The sequence below is a fragment of the Arachis hypogaea genome, chromosome 1 (genome assembly GCF_003086295.3).
Source record: "Arachis hypogaea cultivar Tifrunner chromosome 1, arahy.Tifrunner.gnm2.J5K5, whole genome shotgun sequence".
Classification (NCBI taxonomy): Eukaryota; Viridiplantae; Streptophyta; class Magnoliopsida; order Fabales; family Fabaceae; genus Arachis; species Arachis hypogaea.
In genome coordinates, this window is record NC_092036.1 from 101,451,913 (window position 1) to 101,470,783 (window position 18,871).

The 18,871-nt window shown below is 34.0% G+C and overlaps 1 pseudogene; it reads left to right on the forward strand.

Moving 5' to 3' along the window:
* The first annotated feature begins 2,583 nt into the window (after positions 1-2,583).
* On the forward strand, positions 2,584-4,490 carry LOC112758916 (inositol transporter 4-like; annotated as a pseudogene).
* The last annotated feature ends 14,381 nt before the right edge of the window (positions 4,491-18,871 follow it).

The window sequence follows — 18,871 nt, forward strand, 5'->3', positions numbered from 1 at the left end:
GTTCTTCTTGGGTTCATGTGAATACGTAACTAGAAAGCATTGAACCACTAGCTTGATTATACATCTTTTAGACGGCTAATCCACGACTTCTTTAGGGACTTCTCGAGACACCAGTTCAGCCGAGGTATGGAGAGATTAGAATCTTTGTGGTAGAGGCTAGAATCCAAAGGCACATCATTCTCTGATCTGGAAGATTTGACCTTGTCTGTGGTGTTTTAAGTAGGATCACTAAGGAGAATGAGCTGCAGGAGCTTCACCCTCAATCAGAATGGATCCACACTAACCCCGGGATTCAGATCTGGAGGAGCATTGGCGACCTCTAAACCGACGTTGATCACATACAGCCTGCCATAGAAGAAATCATTCATAGTTGAAGAAGGCAGTAAAACCGGATTAATCCAGAAGAATAAAGTATCTCCAAGCCTTAACTATTTTCTTATCATTGCAAACATATCAACTTAGTTAAGTTCTCTTTATTTTCTTTTTATGCATTTAAACAAATCCAACAACTCTTTTATCTGCCTGTCTAAGATCTATAAGATAACCATATCTTGCTTCAAACCATAATCTTCGTAGGATCGACTCTGACTCGCTCAGGTATTACTTAGACGACACAGTGCAATTGCTGGTTCAGTTGTATAAAGTGTGAGAATTCGTGCACCATCGGATGTCCGAACTAAAGAAACCTCTTAAAGCTTCCCGACTTAGATAGATGAAGACCTTATCTCTTCTTTAATTCCTCTTGCCAAGAGACCTACTCAGACACTTCTTGTGACTCAAGATGAAGTGTCGCCAACCTGACCACTCGTGATCATGATTTTCTTGATTTATTCTTACAAATTATTTGGTATTCTCTGACCCGGTTTGTGGGTCTTTAAACATTTTATTTTGTAATAGTTGTAGTTGAATATTTTGCTTTATGATTTAGGTTTTTTTAAAAAAAAATTTTATAATTTACTTTGCGATAGTTTTTATATGCACCATGAAATATCGTCTCGATATTTTACTTTGAATTATTTGTTATAGCTACTTTCGAAGTTTCGTAGTTTTGTAATTGATAATTCTCTTTTTGACAAATTAACTGTGTAACAATAATTTCTTATATATTCTTAATCTTTAGAGGTCATATTATATTTTATATATTATTTTTGTTTGTTACATATATATATAAAAATGAGGATCTAGAAAATATTGTGATATAACAAATGAAGATAAAAGATAAAAACATAACGGAGTGATATATTTAATATGATGCTAATTGGAATAACGTTTTACTCTTCTCTTCTCTTCTATATATTCTCTCTTTAACATGGTTATTCGGAGCATAACCTCTTTAGAACACATCATCATATCCAACAATTTTTGAGGTACATATATTATTATTCTCTATCAATTTTTTATTAAAAACTAATAATTTATTTTAAAAATATTAGAGACTAAATTAAAATTTAGTATAAATGATTTTTTTGAACACCTCAACAAATAAATATTCACTCTGAAACATGTTTCGAATTGATTAATTAACTCTTGCTGTTGGTTAAAGACGGGAGAATACATTTTGAATATAATAAAATATTAAAAATTTTTAAAATATTAAAGTGATATTGGTCTCCTTAAAAGTATATTGCCAGCACAATTTTATTTGTCTTTCCGAATAAAGTAATAATAAAATTACATAACTTGAAGGGCTGACTTTTATATATTGGTTAAAATAAAAAAATAAGCAGCTATTTTATTCTTATTTTTTATTTTATTTTATTATTTTGTTAGAGAACTTAGCTTTACTTAGATTATAAATAGATAAGATACATTAAAAAACAGATCAATTTTAACAAAAAAAAAAAAACAAAAAAATAAAACAAGAATTGAATAGGATTAAGAAAACTAATATACAGTTAAGACAAGATTGAATATAATAAAGACAAATTTTGGGATCTTGTTGTTTGTTAAGGATATGAATATATTAGCTGCCATTAATGTGAAAGATTTATATATAAAGGAGAAAAAATACAGAGTTTGAACCAATCATACAAGACAATAACTTCGAATTTCCAAGACAAAAGAAAGCATAATACCACACAACTGATCTGAGAAACTTTTTGTAAAAGTTTAACATTAAAGTGCTGTGATTTCCATAGTAAAGTTTATTTTCTCTCAACTTTTTCTATAGTACAAGTACGTAAGATATTTTATTTGTTTAATTTATCTCAATTTTTTTTATTGTACTTTTCCTTTATATATAAATAAATAATAATGATATGATAGGATATATTCCTAATTGTTTCTGTGTTGCTGATCACAACTCTACATGGTTAATTAGAAACAATAATAATTACCTTTTTGATAAGGTGTTAAGATCGGAACAAGAAAGAATAGATATTATTGATTAATTATTGTTGAGATCAAATTTTATTTTATAATTGAAAGTCTGCATGATGTTATGAAATGTAAGAGATTAATTGCATGCATAAATAAACAATGATTGATGGAATAATAATATTTTCAGCGTAGAGTGCAAGTGGTAGAGGTAAGCTAGAAATCATCAATAGGGTTGACATTAAATTAATAAGGTGATCAGTAAGAATGGAAGGAGGGCCAGAGGCAGCGAGTAAGCAAGAGTTCACGGAATTCTGGAAAAGAGCAACCAGTTCGCCTTATATCATGCGCCTTGCTCTATCGGCCGGAATTGGAGGTCTCCTCTTCGGCTACGATACCGGTGTTATCTCAGGAGCCTTACTTTACATTCGCGAGGACTTTGTAGAAGTTGATAAGAAATTATGGTTGCAGGAAGTCATTGTAAGTATGGCTGTAGCAGGAGCCATCATTGGTGCTGCACTTGGTGGATGGATGAACGACATGCTCGGCCGTAAGACCTCTATCTTGGGGGCTGATATTGTTTTCTTTCTTGGCGCAATAGTCATGGCTATTGCCCCTGCTCCTTGGGTCCTCGTCGTTGGAAGAATTTTGGTTGGTTTTGGAGTCGGCATAGCTTCAATGACTTCCCCTCTCTATATCTCAGAAGCCTCTCCAGCTGCCATTAGAGGAGCTCTCGTTTGTATCAATGGTCTCCTCATCACCTTTGGCCAGTTCCTCTCCTACCTTATCAACCTTGCATTCACCAAGGTATATATATCTATTCGGATAATAACTAAAAAAGATTAGATAATTTAACATATTTGACTAAACTATTTAACATAATATACAGACTCCTGGAACGTGGCGTTGGATGCTTGGGGTGGCCGGTCTTCCGGCGGTGGTTCAGTTCGTTTTAATGCTGACCCTTCCTGAGTCACCGAGGTGGTTGTACAATCAGGGGAAAGAAAATGAGTCAAGAAAAATCCTGGAAAAGATTTATAGAGCAGACGAGATTGAACGGGAGATAAAAGCAATGAGAGAAGCCATAGAACAAGAGAAGCAAGAGGAAGGGTTGATCGGTCAAACTCTTGGAGAGAAAATAAAGGTTGCTTTCAGCAACGTTGCTGTTCGAAGAGGATTGTATGCAGGCGTGACTGCTCAAGTCGCTTAACAATTCGTTGGCATCAACACCGTCATGTATTACAGCCCAACCATTGTTCAGTTTGCCGGCATTGCATCAAAATCTACCGCACTTGCACTCTCCCTCGTCACATCTGGTCTCAACGCTGTTGGATCTATCCTCAGCATGCTTTGCATCGATAAATATGGAAGGAGAAAGCTTATGCTCCTATCCCTTATTGCAATAATCATTTGCCTCCTCACTCTTACTGGAGTTTTCTATCAGGCAGCTACCACCGCTCCTCCAATTGACAATGTTGACACCCTCAGCTTCGGTGCTAATGCTACATGCCAGGCTTATCTTGATGCCCCTAATGTCTCTTCATGGAACTGCATGAAATGTTTGAAAGCTGAATGTGCCTTCTGTGCCAACACTGGGGGCAATGTAAGTTCATCACTTCCATCTCTTTCAACTTATATATATCTATGTATTAGTCTAATCTAATCTAACATAATAAATGAACATGATGCAGCATCTTCCGGGAGCATGCCTGGCGGAAACAAAGGAAGTCAGAGCAGTGTGCGGTGAGCAAAAGCGCGTGTGGTTTTCTGATGGATGCCCAAGCAAAATTGGAGTGCTTGCAGTTATAGTGTTGGGACTATATATCCTAGCCTACTCTCCTGGAATGGGATCAGTACCTTGGGTTTTGAACTCAGAGATTTATCCATTGAGATTCAGGGGAATTTGTGGAGGCATAGCAGCAGTTTCAAACTGGTGTGCTAATCTCATAGTGAGTTTGACATTCTTGTCACTCATCCATGCACTTGGGGCTGCAGGAACATTCCTCCTCTTTGCTGGGTTTTCCACAATTGGGCTCATTGCCATCTATCTATTGGTACCAGAGACCAAAGGGCTTCAGTTTGAAGAGGTCGAGAAGTTGCTTCAGAAAGGTTTCAACCCTTGCGATTGCACCAATCCAAAGGCAGACGAAGAGAAAGCAAGTACTTGTAAATAAATAATATGATATGATGAAGCTGCAGTTAGTTATCTTTTCATAGAGATCGAGAATTGGATGATTCTCTCTTCGAGGAATAGAAATTAAAGGAGAAGATAAATATAATTGATGTTTCAATGCGTGCGTTCTCTTCTTCAAAATTTGTACTGACAGAGCGATAGAGAATTTCTCCATGTATGTCAAATTTGTATCCAACACATTAAATTAGAAAAGAGGCACGTTGTATGAATACTTTTATGAAAAAGTCCAAAGAGCCAGCCGTTTTATTAAAATCTGGCCAACAACAAAAAAATAAGTAATTCTATACTATTAGATGTAATTTTATACCATTAAAAATCATTAATAATAGCTAATTAATGACTACAAATCACAAACCTTATTGGTCCCCTAGCACTTCTTTACTTTTATTTTTGTTTTCTTTACATATTTGGCTTTTTCATAATTACAAAAAAAATTGCAAAACATCATCTTTATATAATTTTTTTTTTTTACAATAAGTCAATGACGGATTATACTGCCACCATAACAATATAAAATATTAAAATTGTCAAATATTTTTATATTTCACACAAAAATATATAAAGAATTTAACCTCTTATTTATTCTATTTATTTTTATTATTAGATTAAAACGTGATCATATAAAAAGAGAATACAATTTCTTTAAAAAAAAAGTTCTCAATATATACATTAGAAAGTTCAAATCATTTATCTTTAATAAAAAGTTTCAAATTAAGCACATAATTAATATATTTTAGAGAATTAGGTTAAAATTTTCATAAATTATTTTCTTTCTCCCAAGTCTTCATTCCAAAGCGAGTCCAATACCACGTTGCAATTTACAACTTCAACAAAAACTCACCTAAACTAACATAAATTAAGTTGTTATTTCAGTGCATGCGTACATGACCTTTAGACTTTAATTTTACACAAGCTAAATAAATTATTGAATTTTTAAGTAACATATACGTTATTTAGTAAATTGGTGGTACTAAGTATTAAAAGTCAACACTTAAAAGAAAAAACAAGAAGTGTATGTCAGTCACCTAAAATTTTTTTCTTAAAAATTTTAACACCTTACTATGTTGTTCATCAGTTTAATTAACTAATATTAACTTAACATTATATTAAACTAAACATCATTATTTGCAGCCACTACAAATAAATAAATAAAAACCTAGGCCATTACGGATTCTGAACAGATAAAAAAGATTTCATCTAAACTTATATTACGCTTGAAACCTTTACTAATTTTTGCCCCTGGATTGGAAAATCAACAGTATCGAGTCATTTTATTTAGAGTAAAGTGACAATTAGATTTCAAAGATTTTGACTTTGGACTAATTAATTTTTAAAGAAAAAAAAGTATTAATTAACTAGATTCTACATGATAGTAAATAATAGATATGTATATCGTTCTATATCAGTAGATAGTGCGAAACGAAACAAGTTGTTCATATATTTTGTTATCTACAATAGTGTGTATTTCGTTGTTGCTACATGAGCATGAGAAGAATGTAATTTTAGATAAGAAAGGATTCGTTATCTTTTAAGTTTGTTTATAGTCTTCAATAACTGCTCTTTGTTTACCATGAATTTTATGAAAATAGATAAAGTTTCGTTCGAAAAGTTGTTATCTACGTAGTAATTTTTTATAAATAAATACGTTATAATAGTTAATAATACATATAAGTATAATTATTAAGTTTTATGTAATGAATTCATAGAAAAATAAAATTTGTCTATTATTTTTTATTATAAAAACTAAAATTAATATTTTTTTAGAGACTAATTAATGCGATATCAAGATCATTTCTTATAGATTTTTCATTTGGTTTTTGATGTAGAAGAAGCTAAGAGAGAACAGGGCAAACAGCACTGCAACGCGAACAAATAGCATGGTGGGTTCTATAAAAAAACAAAATATCAAGTGGGTTGAAAGAGTTTGGGTTCCACTCCCACATGCCATCCACACTCCCTCTTCATGCCATTCCATTTTCTTGCACATTGACTATTGTAGACTTTCTCGGTTTCTTTATTGAACCGTAAAATATTTAGTTCTTTGTTTGCAAAGCATTCCAGACTAAATTATAATAATATAATTCAAATAATATTTTTTATATCAATTCACTTTTTCAGATGCAGTTTCTGATAACTTGATACAAAAATTCATTTGCATTAGTACTCTTTTTGTCAAGCTACTCACTACATTGCTTGATACAGTTGGAAATTTGAAACACTTCCGTTATTCGAATATTTTTTACACAAATATTCAATAATCAACAGATTTTATATGGCTTTTGTACAATTTGCAAAATATTGTTGCTTTCAAATTGTGTGTCCAAAGTCTGTGAATTCAATTGACTTACACTTACTTTTTCTGGATATTATTGGTATTGATGCATAAGCATCTTAAGTATTTTTTTGGGGCAATTTTTATAGAAAATTTATGACTTTTGCTCGGTAATTATATGATTTTCAATGTTATTCTAGTAGTATTTTGATTTTCTTGGTTTCATGATTCTTGTAGAGAAATGTTAGAAAAAGAGAAGCAAAAGCACAAGAAGAAATCAAGAATTGAAGACAAACATAGAGAGAATTTATGGATGCTGTCAACCTTGACCTCTTCACACTCCAACGAGCATAACTTGAGCTACAGAGGTCCAAATTACATGGTTCAAGCAGCATTAGAAAGCCATCTTTCAGAGCTTTTCAACGATATAATAGTCTATGATTACTCTTTGGACTCACGGTGCTAAACACCAGTCTGCCTCCCAGCACCACTACCCTCCGGGTGGCTCGGCGCTAAACATCAGACTCGTAGCGAAGGTGATAAATTTGCATCAGAACTGGCGCCAAACGCCACCCAAGTGGTGCTAAACACCAACAACCCAACCCAAGTCCAATCTCAGGCTAATACAAAGGAAGTAACACACAACTCTCTCCTTTCTTCCATCTTCTCTTTATTAGTTTCAGGTTTTATATTAGATTAGGATTTAGATTTTTTTACACTATGGACAACTAAACCTCCATTGTTAAGGTCAAGAGCTCTATTTATTTTGATGAATTAATATTATTGTTCTTTTATTTTGATTAATGCGTTATTTTTATTTAAGAATTGAGTTTGTTCTTCATCTTAAGGATTAGAGTGTATTGAAAAATAACCCTAATCTAAATTGAATCCCTTTGAATCTTGAAAAAGTTAAATAATTGGAATTAAAGCTTGAAACTCTTTTCTCATAATTCTTCAATTACCTTTACCTAGATTTAATGTGATACGTGATATATAATCAAATTACTTCTGGGTTCTTAAGAATTGTGTGGTCTTTAAACCAGAGTTCGAACTTAATCTTTTAGCATAATTAATTGATCAAGAAATTGACGGTTAATTAGGTTAGAAGAGATTGAATTGCCAATGAATTGGAATTCAATCACTTGGAATTTACCATGAATTAAATCTTTGCATGATTAAGGTAGATGACAATAATTGTTAATCCTGAAATTTAAATATCTCTGATACCTTAATTAACTATCTTGATCACATTATTTTCTTAACCAATTTTAGTTTACTCTTGTTTAATTCTCTATTTCATGCTATTTACTATTGAAACTCTAAATTTTGATTGTCTGACTAGAATAATCAATTGACTATTACTTGCTTAATCCGTTAATTCTCGTTGGATCGATACTCACTCACCGTAAATTTATTACTTGGTACGACTCGGTATACTTGCTGATAGTAAGTGTGGAAATTCCGCATCAGGTGGCCATTTGATAGAGATGCCACCACACATTGCTTAAACAGTTAGAATGCCAAAAAACTAAAATCATATCATATCTAATTTTTTTAAAGCAATCTGATCACACCTCATAATTTAAATCTAGTTTTGAATCACCTAAATTCATAAATCTACTATTACCTAAATTAAGTAAAGAGAAAAGAAATTGAACTCACCAATGACTACAAAAGAAGCACAAGGGAACTATATATATAACAGACACTGGACAACATTTACACGGTTTAAACAAGGTCTTTGGACTTATTATTATTACAATACTAGTATCACCCATATCACACTCTGGACTACCTTAACTATTCGGCTAATTTCTTTTTGAAATGGAGAAAGGAATGTGTTATTCCTTGGTATGGATAGTTTGAGTGTTTATTTTTTAATATAATGATAAGAAATATGAATTAGATTTTATAATAAAATTTGATCGATACACAAATATAACCCACAAATTTGGGATTTTAAAATAAAAAAATTATAAGTACAAACCTGACCCTCAGATTTGCGAATCTAACTCTCAGATTTTTTTTTCCTTCTCTTCCACAATTTTGTGATACAGAACTCATCTCCATGATACAATAAAACACACATTCTTCTCTAATATTAAAAATAAAGAGTGTAATTATTCACCAAGTATCTTGACCACCTTTTCTCTTTTTATGGGAAAAAAATTTAAATAAATATAACATCGATCATCTTACTAATAAAATCACTCATACAGAAAAATGTCTTGGATTTTAGTCTCAGTTCACATTAGCAATGGCAATTATTAACGGCGTTCTATGTTGTTATCACCTCATATTTTAAAAAATTTGAATTCATCAATTTTCGATTGAAATAAATATCTAGCAACAAATTAAATTATTCTTGTGCTTTGTTGTTATAATAAATGTGAATTTTCCTTTTGTTATAATGATTCTGAATAAACTTTTGGTATACATAACTTTGAATAATCTACCTTTCAATCTCGTCCGCTTTGTAACTCTTTTGGATTTTTCTTAACTCCATTTTCTTCCCTAGTTGTACAACCACCTCGGTGACTCATGTAGATTCAACATTAAAACGAACCGAACCATTGTTAAAAGTCCAGCCACCCCAAGTATCCAACACCACATTCCAGGAGTCTGCACAAGTTAATCAAAATAGATAAGATGTGGACACATTATTTCTAATAGTTTAGTCAAATATTTTAAATGATCTAATAGTTTTTATTAGTTATTATCTAAGCAGATATATCTTGGTTGATAAGGTAGGAAAGGAATTAGCCAAAGATGATGAGGAGACCATTGATACAAACGAGAGCTCTTCTAATGGCAGCTGGAGAGGCTTCTGAGATGTAGAGAGGGAAAGTCATGGAAGCTATGCCAACTCCAAAACCAACCAAAATTCTTCCAACAATGAAGACCCAAGGAGCTTGGGCTATAGCCATGACTATTGTGCCAAAAAATAAAACAATATCAGCCCCCAAGATAGAGATCTTTCGGCCGAGCCTGTCGTTCATCCATTCACCAACTGCACCACCAATGATGGCTCCCGTTACATCCATACATATAATGACTTCCTGTAACTATAATTTCTTATCAACTTCTACAAAATCCTCGTGAATATAAATCAAGGCTCATGAGATAACACCGGTGTTGTAGCCAAAGAAGAGACCTCCAATTTTGACAGATAGAGTAAGGCGCATGACGTAGGGCGAACTGGTTGCTCTTTTCCAGAATTTCGTGAACTCTTACTTACTTGCTGCCTCCGGCTCTCCTTCCATTCTTATTGATCAACTTAATTTAATGTCAACCCTATTGATGATTTCTAGCTTATCTCTACCACTTGCACTCCAAGCTGAAAATATTATTATTCCATCAATCATAAATCAATTGTTATTGTTTATTGATGCATGCAATTAATCTCATACATTTTATAACATCATGCAGACTTCCAATTATAAAGTGAAATTTGATCTCAACGATAATTAATCAATAATGTCTACTCTTTTTTATCCAAATCTTAACACCTTACCAGAAAGGTAATTATTAATGTTCATAATTAACCATGTAAAGTTGCGATTACGAAATCAGAAATGCTTAGGAATATATCCTATATATCATTATTATTTATTAAAAGAAAAAGTATGATCCAAAAAATAATTGAGATAAATTAAATAGACGAAACATGTTACATACTTGTACTACAGAAAAAACAGACAGAAAATGAGCTTTGTTATGGAAACCACACCACTCTAATGTTAAACTTTCATTGTATCTCTCTAATTTGTGTATTTGAGATCGATCTTATGTAGAATGAAAGAGTCGCAGAAGATCCCTCAGATTAGTTGTGTGGTGAGAATATATAATATGACTTCAAAAAACTACGAATATATAAGAAATTATTGGTACATACATCTATATATGGGACTGTTGTGGTGATTTTCAGTATACATCTATAACACCCTACCACACAAAGCCTTATGCTTAAGTCTTAAGACAGAGGTGGTGAGGTATTACGACCTCTAAAAGTATAATTATATATATAATATAGTGAAAAAAATTTATAACTAGGAGCCTTTGAAGAAAAAGGTAAAGCAAAAATCGGTAAAACGAAATGCGCAAAACTCACAAAGCGATAAAGTAAACGAAGCAAGATAGAGCAAGCTAACGAGATTATATACTAAGAGTTCCAAAATACAAATAAAAAAACTCAAGACTCGGCTCACGAAGATAAACCGGCCCAAGCACATAAGTGTATATACATGTATATATAAGAAAACCCAAAAGAAACTCAGAATACAAAGTTACAGAACCTATGTCTCCAAAATAACCTCTAAGAGGAGTTAATACAATATATATATATATATATATAGAAAAATAGTATCTATATAAATGCATATAACCAAAATAAAGCCCCGAAAGATAGGGATCTTCACCAATCAGAAGCTTCCAGCATGCCTCAGTGAGGAGCCTCACGTCCTGTATCTGAAAACCACAAAATCCACATGGGGTAAGAACCGAAGGTTCTCAGTATGGTAACAATGCCCACATAACTAACATATAAGGTCCCAGGAAAGCCAAAGGCAATCCTAGAACTTCTGACAAAAGATTTAAACTTAAAAGTGAAATCTAAAACCATAAATTAAGGAGAGGTATCTAAGTTTAAGAATTCCTGATTTTTATCACAGTTCTAACCTAAGTCCCTAAGTTCACCACCTTTCCTCCAACCCTCTGAAACACTGATGCACAGACAAACAAAACAGACAAGTCAAGCACATACAGAAAGCATGTATATCAAGTAGGAAATTAGCAATTAACTTGAATAAATAATTAAGCACGCCAAAACAATGCACACTCAAACAAAACATACAAATGCACATGATGCATGCCTTTCTTACTAGCCATGAGCTCACATGTTGGTTACTTTGCCAAAACCCGACACATCTGGTAGCTAACCCAGATATTGTCCTCTTGAAAACCGGTCGGTGGTACACCACCACAAATCCCATCATTGCGAGCGGTACACCACCACGAACCTCACAAGATCTTCAATTCGAAAACAACACACACACATGGGCGGAAAACCACCATGAACCCCACATAACATTTTCTTTAAAAACATGTGGGTGGTACACCACCATGAACCCCACAAAGCATTCACTTTGAAAAACATGTGAGCGATACACCACCACGAACCCCACAAAGCATTCACTTTTAAAAAACATGTGGGCGGTAAACCACCATGAACCCCACATAACATTCTCGACACTGGGCAAGCGGTAAACCACCACGAACCTTGCCAAGTCAAGCTCAAACAATTTCATTTTCAAAATCATTATATATTATTCATTCATATCCATTCATAATCATTCAAAGTCATTCACTAAGGCCAATTTCATCATATACCTATCACATTTACACACTTCTCATTCATAATTCACCACTTCTCAAATTTTCTTCATCTCCAAGTTACTGCTTCTCCCTACCTTCTACTCTCCACTTAACATACAATTGAGATTTAGGGGCTAAAAGAGTGAAAATAGAGGTTTAGAAGTTCAAACTTACATTTTAAAACATAAAACTCATTTTGCTGATTTTAGGGATCACGTGTACGCATGGAAGTGCAATTTGCCCATCACGCGTACAAATTACCTCATCCGCGTACGCATGAATGCAAAACAGAAATGCCCATCCGCGTATGGAGGGGTTTGCGTACGCATGCATTGCAGATTAATCAAAAATGGCTAAGTCTTCAGAATTTCCATTTTACACACCGAACTTCTCACACGCATAACTCTCTCATTTTAAAATATTTTTCATCCGTTCTTCGAACGGTGTAAACTTCACGAACCCAATGTTTATATGAAATATGTTTGAAATAATTTAGGGGTCTGAAGCTGAGTTATTATTTTCCAAAGTTTTGCCAAAAATAAGATTTTCACAAAATTCATCAAACCTCTATTTACACCAATCTCATTTCTCAATACCAAAACTCTAAGCTTTTTGCCAACATCTAAACACGCCAAATTCACATATCATTACTCAATTCATTTTATAATACCCTAATAAACAAATCCAATAAACCTACCATCCCCAACACAAAATTAATCAACTCAACTTCATAGTTCATACAAGATTCATAATCATACATTCACTATCATCATCATGGTTCATCATTATTAACAATTCACAAATTCTCAACATTATCAACTCATTCTCAACTATTTCACATTCAATTCAACATAATATACAATAATATACATCATCATTATCATATCCAACCATTCAAGTTCAATATACATAATCATCATTCAATTATCTCTATCAAACACAATACCAACACCACGACCAATATGGCACCAACAACAACCTCAAACTCACTCATCCTTATGCATATCAATCCATCACAACCATCATCAACAACAACATTTCAATCTCATCTTACTGTTAACTAGCCTAAGTTTTCACGACACATTATATTTTAGTTACGAAAAACCGAAATCATACCTTGGCCGATTCCTCCTAAATGCCCAGAACACCACAATTTATCACCGTTCCAGAAATACCCAAAGCTCCAAACCTCTTTCAAACAAAAATTCAACAACAATTGTCCGTTATCAAGCTTCTAAAACCGTTAATTGACCACCAATTCTATCAATTTGTCTCCATAACATATAATTTAATCTAATATCACATATACATCACTAAATCAACACCCCATTTCCTATATGAATAATTTCACAAGGGTTAGAGGTTTTTCACCTTACCAACAGAAGCTAGGGACAGAACCCAGCAAATCTACAAAGTTAATTTGCTCCTAAACACCAAAATTCAACAAATTCTCAACACCAAGGCTAAAAAAATATCAAAACTGAAATGAGAAGATCTGGGTAAGAAAAGTCAAGTTTCTTCCCAAATTTTTTGGTTTTGTAGAGGATTTCGAGACAAACGCGTGACCACTGACGGCTCATCATTCGGAGCTCTGGATCAAAAGTTACGGGCATTTGAAAATCAAAGTAAATAGTAACTTTCACTTCTCTTCTCACCACCGTTTCCTTACTCTCTCTCTCTCTCTCTCTCTCTCTCTCTCTCTCTCTTTCTCTCTCTCTCTCTCTATTCCTTGCAGCATGTTTCCCTTTCTTTTGGGGAAGAAAGGCTGAGCCTTGGATTATATACTTGGGCCTTGGCCCCAATATGGATCCGGTCCGACTGATTTGGCCCGTTTGGCCCAATCTTGGGCTAAATTCTTTAAAATTAGTGTCAAAATTTCTATTTTAATTTTCTCTACTCCATTAAACTATAAAGTTTTATTTTCTAATTTCTTGATTAATAATTATTTTATTGGCTAATTATTTATTAACTTTGCGAATTTTACATCCTACCCCCCTAACAGAAATTTTGCCTTCGAAAATTCATTCTCAAATCTTCATATATGCTCCCTCAGATTCAACCGACCTCTTACCATTCATTTTACCATTTTCCCAACATTAATTTAAACATTAATTCACATTCTCCAGTCTTAGGTACAAAATCATAAGCTTAATCAAATTGAAGCCTAACCTATACCCGTTTATTTCACTCTTAACTTCGTCTAGCTCTTTTTCAACGACTATAAATTTCCTTATCCTATATAAGTTCTATCTAATTCAATTCAAATCTCAAGTCCTTCACCACTATTTCAAACACTAAACAATTGCTCTATCTTTTAGTCTGAGTCAAATCATTCTAGCCTAAACCACACACTCATGCTTTCCATCTTTGACCCTAAGTCAGCCCTCAAAATCATTCTATATCCCAAGTCTATTCTCTCTCGTCTCTAAAACCCTAGAGCCACCAAAATTCACCGCGCTTTCACAGCGTTACTCTGATCATGAGCCACTAAGATTCTAAATCATTCACTTACTCTGCCAGAACACTCCTTGAATCTCTCCATCTTTCTAACTAAATGTTATCGACCTTCACGCTAGCCGCACGAGTCCTAATCCCTAGGCGTCTCCACCACCTAATCAATTATTGCCTCCATCACAATTCCTAGGTTATCTGCTCCATTCCTTCAGTAGTAGCTCACACAGCAGCAAACATAAATCCAGCCGTATCACCTCACTCACGTCCATTAGACGCCCTTTGGGTCATGTCCATACCAAACAATTGATATTAAGGTGATCAGTCTTAATACCTCAAGTCTAGAGCTCCAAATTTTCAAAAGTATGCTCATGAACATTTGTGCTATATATGCCAAGCCAACATCCTAAATAGCATATACACACAGCCATAGTATGCTCAGAAGCATAGTCAGTCCATTCTCAGGCTCTACGGGAATGAACTACTCTGATACCATAATGTAACACCCTACCACACAGATCTTTATGCTTAAGTCATAAGACAGAGGTGGTGAGGTATTACGACCTCTAAAAGTACAATTATATATATAATATAGTGAAAAAGATTTATAACTAGGAGCCTTTGAAGAAAAGGGTAAAGCAAAAATCGGTATAACGAAAAGCACAACACTCACGAAGTGATAAAGTAAACGAAGCAAGATAGAGCAAGCTAACGAGATTATATATTAAGAGTTCCAAAATACAGATAACAAAACTCAAGACTCGGCTCGCGAAGATAAACTGACCCGAGCACATAAGTGTATATACACGTATATAAAAGAAACTCAGAATACAAAGTTACAGAACCTGTGTCTCCAAAATAACCTCTAAGAGGATTTAATACAGTATGTATATATATATATACACACACACACACACACACACACACACACACACACATATATTAGAGATAAATAGTATCAATATAAATACATATAACCGAAATAAAGCCCCGAAAGATAAGGATCTTTGCCAATCAGAAGCTTCCAGCATGCCTCAGCAAGGAGCCTCACATCCTGCATCTGAAAACCATAAAATCCGCATGGGGTGAGAATCGGAGGTTCTCAGCATGGTAACAGTTCCCACATAACTAACATATAAGATCCCGGGAAAGCTAAAGGCAATCCTAGAACTTCCGACAAAATATTTAAACTTAAAAGTAAAATCTAAAATCATAAATTAAGGAGAGGTATTTAAGTTTAAGGATTCCTAGTTTTTACCATAGTTCTAACCTAAGTCCCTAAGTTCACCGCTTTTCCTCCAACCCTCCAAAACACCAATGCACAGACAAACAAAACAGACAAGTCAAGCACATATAGAAAGCATGTATATCAAGTAGCCAACTAGCAATTAACATGAATAAACAATTAAGCACGCTAAGACAATGCACACTCAAACAAAATATACAAATGCACATAATGCATGTCTTTCCAACAGACCGTGAGCTCACGTGTCAGTTACTTTGCCAGAACCCGACACATCCAGTAGCTAACCCGGATATCGTCCTCTTGAAAACCGGTGGACGGTACACCACCACAAACCCCACCATTGTGAGCGGTACACCACCACGAACCTTGCAAGATCTTCAATTGGAAAACAACAGACATACGTGGGCGGTAAACCACCACGAACCCCACATAACATTTTCTTTAAAAACATGTGGGTGGTACACCATCACGAACCCCACATAATATTTTCTTTAAAAACATGTGGGCGGTATACCACCCCGAACCCTACAAAGCATTCACTTTGAAAAACATGTGGGTGGAACACCACCACGAACCCCACAAATCATTCACTTTTAAAAAACATGTGGGTAGTACACCACCACGAACCCCACATAACATTCTCGACACTGGGCAAGCGGTAAACCACCACGAACCTTGCCAGGTCAAGCTCAAACAATTTTGTTTTCAAAATCATTATACATTATTCATTCATATCCACTCATAATCATTCAAAGTCATTCACTAAGGCCAATTTCATCATATACCTATCACATTTATACACTTCTCATTCATAATTCACCACTTCTCAAACTTTCTTCATCTCCAAGTTACTGCTCCACCCTATCTTCTACTCACCACTTAACATACAACTGAGGTTTAGGGGCTAAAGAGTGAAAATAGATGTTTAGAAGTTCAAAATTACATTTTAAAACACAAAATTCATTTTGCTGATTTCAGGGGTTAGGCATACGCGTGGGCCACGCGTACGCATGGGAGTACAATTTGCCCATCACATGTGCGTATTACCTCATCCGCATACGCATGCATGCCAAACAGAAATGCCCATCCGCGTATGGAGGGGTTTGCGTACGCATGCATTGCAGATTAGTAAAAAATGCTAAGTCTGCAGAATTTCCATTTTACACATCGAACTTCCGACGCGCATAACTCTCTCGTTTTAAAACATTTTTTATCCGTTCTTCAAACGATGTAAACTTCACGAACCAAATTTTCATATGAAATAAGTTTGAAACAATTTGGAGGCTCAGAGACCGAGTTATGGCTCGCCAAAATTCAGCCAAAAATCAGATTTTCACAATCATCAAACCTCTATTTACACCAATCTCATTTCTCAATACCAAAACTCTAAGCTTTTTGCCTACATATAAACACACCAAATTCACATATCATTGCTCAATTCATTTCATAATACCCCAATACACAACTCCAATAAACCTACCATCCCCAAACCAAAATTAATCAACTCAACTTCATAATTCATACAATATTCACAATCATACATTCACTATCATCATCATGGTTCATCATTATTAACAATTCACAAGTTCTCAACACTATCAACACATTCTCAACTATTTCACATTCAATTCAATACAATATATAATAATATACATCATCATTATCATATCCAACCATTCAAGTTCAATATACATAATCATCATTCAATTATCTCTATCAAATACAATACCAACACCACAACCAATATGGCACCAACAACAACCTCAAACTCACTCATCTTTATGCTTATCAATCCATCACAATCATCATCAACAACAACATTTCAATCCCATCTTACAGTTAACTAGCCTAAGTTTTCACGACATATTATATTTTAGTTACGAGAAACCAAAACCATACCTTGGCCGATTCCTCTTTAATGCTCAGAACACCACAATTTATCGCCGTTCCGCAAATACCCAAAGCTCCAAACCTCTTTCAAACAGAAATTCAGCAACAATTATGTTATCAAGCTTCTAACACCAATGTCAATTGACCACCAATTCCATCAATTTGCCTCTATAACATATAATTTAATCTAATATCACATATACATCACTAAATCAACATCCTATTTCCTATATGAATAATATCACAAGGGTTAAAGGTTTCTCAACTTACCAATGGAAGCTAGGGATAGAACCAGTAAATCTACAAATTTAATTTGCTCCTAAACACCAAAATTCAACAAATTGTCAACACCAAGGCTCAACAAATATCGAAACTAAGATGAGAAGATCTGGATGAGAAAAGTCAAGTTTCTTACCGAATTGTTTAGTGAGTTTTGTAGAGAATTCCAAGACAAACGTATGACCACTGACGGCTTGTCAATCGGAGCTACGGATAAAAAGTTACGAGAGATTGAAAATCGAAGTGAATAGTAACTTTCACTTCTCTTCTCACCGCCGTTTCCTCTCTTTCTCTCTTGCAGCGTGTTTCCCTTTCTTTTGGGGAAGAAAGGCTGAGCCTTGGGTTATATTCTTGGGCCTTGGGCCCAATATGGATCGGATTGGCCCGTTCGACATAATTTTGGGACCAAGTTCTTTAAAATTAGTGTCAAAATTTTTATTTTAATTTTCTCTACTCCGTTAAACTATAAAGTTCTATTTTCTAATTTTTTTATTAATAATTATTTTATTTACTAATTATTTACTAACTTTGCAGATTTTACAACATCTATACATATTTTTGTTTGTTACATATATACATAAAAATAAGGATCTAAAAAATATTGAGATGTAACAAATGAAGGTAAAAGATGAAAACATAAGGGAGTGATATATTTAATATGATGCTAATTGGAATAGCATTTTACCCTTCTCTTACATTCCATATTCTCTCCTTAACATGGTTACTCGGAGCATAACCTCTTTAGAATACATTATCATATCCGACAATTTCTGAGATACATATATTATTACCCTCTATCAATTTTTTTTATTAAAAACTAATAATTTATCTCAAAAAATGTTAGAGACTA